At 32.2% G+C, this 6,325-nt stretch overlaps 1 pseudogene; it reads right to left on the bottom strand.

The window, feature by feature from the left end:
• Window positions 1-6,240: 6,240 nt before the first annotated feature.
• The window catches only part of LOC132189483 (beta-amyrin 6-beta-monooxygenase-like), an 11,882-nt pseudogene continuing 11,797 nt past the window's right edge, over window positions 6,241-6,325 (bottom strand).

Genomic DNA, 6,325 nt, shown 5'->3' with positions numbered 1-6,325 from the left:
ACATTAATATCTCTCATCTTTTTTCTCTCCATCTCTATCTTTCTATTTCTCCACTCTCCTTCCAAAATGCTTCTTCATTTTTGTAGAACGCTTATCATATCATTTTTGGATTTATATTTGTGTATCTAGGTATAAATTTTTCACTATTGTAATTTAATTATTTTTATGTTTGTTTCTCTAGAAAGTTTCATTGTATTGAAATATAATAGGTATCACACCAATAAGATTTTATGTTTTAATTCATTTGAATATTTTATTAGATTTTTTTTTCGTTTTGTGATTTACTCGAATTTTCTAACATTTTTTGGAAGTGTTGAAAGAAATTTATTTGATTGCATTAAATATTGAGTGAAATGTGTATTTTATTTTGTATTAAAAAGAAGAGAGAAGATTTTGTTTATTTTACTCTGTATTTTTTCTGAAATTATTAGAACTTTATCGGTTTTATTTGCATTACAATATAATAAGTATCACATCAACAACATCAGAGTTTCCTACTAATTTTCTATTAATATTTTGATCATCAGAATTCAAGTGTCTTTCTTGCTATTTTTTTTGGCTTTTATACTTTTCATTAAGTAGATGTTTGATACATTTCAAAAAAAAAAAAAAAAACCATTTTCAGTAATTTACTGGTATATAACCTTTAAATAAGTATCACATCAACAATATTAGAGTTTCTTACTAATTTTCTATTAATATTTTGATAATCAGAATTCAAGTGTCTTTCTTGCTATTTTTTTTTTTTTCTTTTATACTTTTCATTAAGTAGATGTTTGGTACATTTCAAAAAAAAGAAAAAAAAAAACACATGTTCAGTAATTTACTAGTGTATAACCTTTAGTATGTATTTTCACACACCTATTTTAACTTATAATGAAAAGTAAGATGGGATGCATTTAAGTTTTGAAATTAAATTATAATGAAGAATCACGCGCATAGCGCGGGTTATATGCTAGTATTTAATAATTATAGAGCTCAAATTTCTTAACATTATTGAGCTCAAAGTTATTAATTATATTTTAAATTAAAAACATAGCACAAGTGCAACGTGTATATTCTATGGGCTCCTCCAATCTCCATTTCTGGCTGGTTGCTTTAGATTTAGATCCAGATTTAGTCTCTTCAATCTTAGATCTGATCGTCTTCTTTGGCCAAGGCGTGTCTTCCGAAGAGATGTCTACGATAACGTGCTCCTCCGCTGCTGCTTGAGGGGCTTTTTGTTTTTTGTTTTTTATTTTGTTGTCCTGGCCTTCGGATTGATGATGAAGTAGATCAGTGTGGGGGCTTAACTCTCACGATTGAATTTTTAGTTTTCTAGTTTTTTTTTTTTTTTTATTTGGGCTACTCATATCCTAAATTTAGTTTGCACAAAGCAGATCTGTTCTTTAAATGTAATTGCACATGGGTTATCAAAAGCTTGAATTCCTTTTTATGACTTTATAACCATCATAGACTTCATCAATGGAAGTTTCATATTTAAATTATAAAAGAAAAAAGAAAAAAAAGTGCAGTATTTATATTTAATAATTATATTTTGATCATGCTGCCAAGCAATGTCCTATTAACCAAATAATAAGGTCGGCAATATTAATCATACCGTTTAGAATGATCTTCTAAACGGTATGAGTATCTTCTAAAATATTTAAGATAAGAATTTGATATCTTCTAAAATTTTGATGAAAAAATAATAATAAATAGTTGTCGTGTGAATAAACAAAAGCCGCGTAAACTCTAAACAATAAACGTACACTACATTAAAAATCTGGCACAAAATTATATTTAAAGCACAATTATTTTCCAAACTAATTAATAACAATGTTGGGGCGGCCGCGCCCAAGCAGTGGGGTGCTCCCTTGGGTTGTTATTTTTGTTTTTTCGTTTTTTTTTTTTTTAAAAAAATAATAATTATTTTAATTTTATGTGAGAAAAATGTTAGTGTTACACGAACATTCGTTACTTTATTGGACCAAAAACACATAGAACGATTCATTTCAAATATGCGACAACATAAGAAATTAAAATAAAATAAAGTTAATTAAGGGAAAGATCACAGAAGGAGCGTTCAGTCAGAAATTTATCACAGAATTATCCTTGAAAAAACTAAAAAAAAATATAATAATAATGCTGTGGGAGCACTAACTCAAAGCCTAGTTGTACAACACATGCATACTACTTCAAACCGAACAATTTTTGGAAAATGAATAATGACATAAATAAATTTATGGGTTAATAGCTTTTTCGATATTTGAGTTTTTATTTTTTTATTTTTTTCTCTAAGTTTTAAAAAGGTATAAATATAATACCCAATCTATGGAAAAATCCAACCCACTTTCACCAAGAAGTCTCTACCTCTCTGGAGCTTTCGTTCGTGGGTTTCGATTGTGGGGTTGTTTTTTGTTGTTTGTGAGTTTCGGATTCCGTTTTCAATTTTGCCGAATAATCTGAATCAGATAATCAAGTACGTTGACTAGTTCTCCAAGCCAATTTCAATTCAACCCACAATTTAACCAGTTTTTTCTCTACTACTTTCAATTAATCAAGAAAAATTTACAATGCTCTAGAAATCTAGGAAAAAATCATAACTTTTTAATTGAGTTATATCTGGCAAAAGGAAAAAATCATATAAACTCATAAAATTAGATCCTTGATCAGATTCAATCACCCCCGGCTCGTTGGTCGGAAGGGAGGATCTCGTGGGTTGTGGGTTGAAGGGAGCAGACGGAGGGAAAACGACGGTGTGAGAGGGAGGAGCTCGTGGGTTGTCTGGGATAACTCGACAACGGTGGGAGGGGGACGAGCTTTCGCCGAAGGGATTTTTTGGTTGCTAGTTCTTCTTCGCCATCACTGGAGAGAGAGAGAGAGAGAGAGAGAGAGCGAGCGTGAGCGAGGGAGGGAGAGCGGTGGTTCCTCGCCGTCGCTGGAGTAAGAGAGAAAGTGATCGAGGGAGGGAGAGAGGAGAGGGAAATTTTAGGGATTTTGGTGTTTTTTAGGGTTTGGGGGAAGAGAGAGAGATGAAAATGGGGAGGCGGCGACTATTTAGGATTTTGGTGTTTTTTAGGGTTTTTTTTTATTAATTATTAATTTATTATTTTATTATTTTTAATTTTTCGAACACATGGCGTGTTACGGGAGTGACATGTAGAAATTTTATTAGTTGGGACTGACGGAAACTAACAGAGGTGGTGATTCAGTATTTTCCATAGACTGGGTACTATATTTATATCTTTTTAAAACTCATGGAGAAAAAAATAAAAATATGAAAACTTAAGTATCAAAATTGCATTTAACCCTAAATTTATTTGTGTATGAATAATTGTATTTAATAGACTTTTTGCAAGTGGTGATGAGGTGTCAATAAAAATCATTCGTAGATAATGTGACACTAAAGATCTGTTATTAATAACAGATCTTTAGTGTCACATTATCAAGTTGGACCCAGCTTCCATGCTGTACTTTTACGTACGCACATCTGCGGTTATAAAATTGAGAGTCCAGATTGTTCAAGGCAAACGACGTTGTGGAAGAGAAGAGGCAACCGTTAAAACAAATGGTAAAAACAAACGTTTAACTATTAAAGGCACTTGAAATTAAACAGTACTCTCTGAGATGGTTTACGCTTTGACAACCAACTCTGTTTTCGAAGTATCTCCACGCCCAATTCTCTCTTCCTAAACACTTTTTGGGTCACAAGCAAAATGACTCAGAACAAAGCTTGGGACCTCCCTGACATCAAACCTTGCATCTGTAAAAGCTTACAAACCTTTTTTTTTTTTTTTTCTTTCCTTTTTCTAGGTTATACTCGGCACCTAAAAACAAAGCTCTAGGCCTTTTCTTAAATATGGGTTTCGGCTTCTTCTTTTTTTTTAATAAAAAACAAAATTTATCTAGGCTGAACCGAAAAATCCCACTACACCTCTCTTATCTTCCCTCTTGAAGGGTCTGATTCCATGTAGATATTTTTCTCTATGGTTCTCTAGGGTGCTGAGGGCCTGAGACTATTCTACGGGGAAAAAACAAAAAACAAAGCAAAACGAAGCAAGACCCAAGAGAACAAAGCTTGAGCCAATCGTGAAAACAAAGCAAGACCCAGGAGACAAAAATCAATTTTGCACCCGACAATATCGTTATCAAAGAAAAAGATAGAAAGAGAGAATTAAAATACGTAGCCCTCTGCTTCTTCCTCGGTCTTCTTCTTCTTCCTTTCCCTGCTTTTGTTGAAGTTCTGCAGATCCAGGAGAAATAAACGTTTGCCTCTTCTTTTCCACGACGTCGTTTGCCTTGAACAATCAGAACCCCCAATTTTTATAACCGCAGATGTGCGGTACTTTTATTTACAGCATGGAAGCCGGGTCCATCAAGCTGTACATCAGTTGTATAAGAGTTTACTAAATAACATTATTATATTTATATTTAAAGAGTATTTATGTAAATTAGTTTTAAACATAAGTTGTTTTTGTCATTTTACATGTTTTTAATGATTTTAATTAACGCCGGGATTTTTTATTAAAATAAAAAAAAAAAGTAGTTTAATGCGGCTGAATGTAACATGTGCTAGTTCATCAGGGCAACTTGTGAATGAGTGCCAGCTCGTTCAATTCGGGGAAAAAGTTAATTAACCCTAGTTTAAATCTTAAATCAACATTCCCAATGGGTACCTCAATCGATTGTGGACCACGCGGAGGTCGCTAGTTCAAAAACCCCATCTCCTTTCTCTTATGTGGACACATCCAAAAATAAAAAAATTAAAAATCTAAAATCAACATGAACAATAGTTTCTTGGTGGAGAAAAGGACAAGATATACACTTTCTTTGGCTATTTTTAATAGTGGCGGATCTACATAGGAGCGCCCGCCCCTCCAAAAATTTTGACCAAAAAAAAATAAAAATTATAAGGTCGTTTTTAAATTTTTTTGCTCAAGCCCCCCTCCTCCTCCTCCTCCTTTCTTGGTTTGCCCCTGCTGGTTTTTGTTTGTTCAGCATGAAGGTGCAGGCGGTAGAGTAAAATCTTATTTTCTTCACCTCTTCTGGTTTGTGTTAGTATGGAGGCAAATAGAAAAATCTCGAGGACCAAGAATTGAAAAGGTACTAAAGTTGAGTAGGTGGAAGCATTAATTACATGCTGAGGTGTTGATTGATGAGAGATACAGGTGAGGTGGCTTATCACTTGAGAAAGAAAAGCAATTTGTAGTCTCTACGTGGGGCAAGTAAAGCAGGCTTCAATTACTTTCTATTTCTATTTTTTTTTTCTTTCTTTTTTAGCTATTTTTTATTGGGTTTTTGTCAATTATATAAGTAAACTCAGGTAGAGCATTGTCTTAATGTATTGTTTCTCCATGCACCCGAACACCTACTAAAGTTTGTTATGCAATTTTTTTTTTTTTTGAAAATAAAAATCACATTAACCATTTATTTTGCTATAATGAAATAAAAAAATCGCTACATGTCTTCCTTTTTTTTTTCTTTTTTTTTTTATCCATTTTTGCTTCTAAATGCATTTTTTTTTATTTATTCATTTTATTACCAAACATTAGTAATTGTAAAAAGAAAATAAAAAAAAAAAACTCTTAAGACATGGTACCAAAATTTTGGAGACAATTATGCCCCTACAATAACAAGGACCGGATCCCCTCTAGTCCAAACGGACCGGAGGGGATCCAAATGCAACCCTTAAAGTTTTTCAATGGAAATTTTTTTTAACAAAATTTTAGAGACAAAGTTCTATTTTTCTATGTAATTTCAAACATGCTCATAAGTTATTAAGTCTCTAGACTTTTCATCATTTTGTAAGAAGATACTAGTCAACTAACATATCAATCAACTAATTTCTTAGTATAATTAGAAAAAAAAAAAAAAATCTAATTTCTTAGTACTATTTCCTACAATATCTCTTTTCAGGTTGATTTTTGGAGGACAGTGAATTTCAGTGGACAAAAAAAAGAAAAAGTATCAAATAAATGATAGTCATATAAGCTTCATGAAGAATAAATTTTTTATAGTGTTATGAAATATTTTTATTTTAAATTGTATTGATCATTTTTTTATATTATAAAAAATAAAATATTATTTTATTATTTTAATGTCGCCCCTACTAAAATCAATTCTTGAAAACCCGCCACTGCCCTATTTATATCCCAAGTATGTTTGCTGGTATCCTTGACCAACACCAAAGTTGCTTGATTGTCATTTCTTGTTAAGTAGAGAGATATGGACATCTTCCATTGGTATCTACTTCAGCTTCTAATCCTCTGCATTTCTCTTCCCTTCATCTTCCGCATTTACAGACGCAAACCCATTTCCCTCAAGCTTCCACCAGGCAGAAAAG

This window comes from Corylus avellana, chromosome ca8 (genome assembly GCF_901000735.1).
Source record: "Corylus avellana chromosome ca8, CavTom2PMs-1.0".
Classification (NCBI taxonomy): Eukaryota; Viridiplantae; Streptophyta; class Magnoliopsida; order Fagales; family Betulaceae; genus Corylus; species Corylus avellana.
This window is presented reverse-complemented; position numbering and strand designations above follow the sequence as displayed.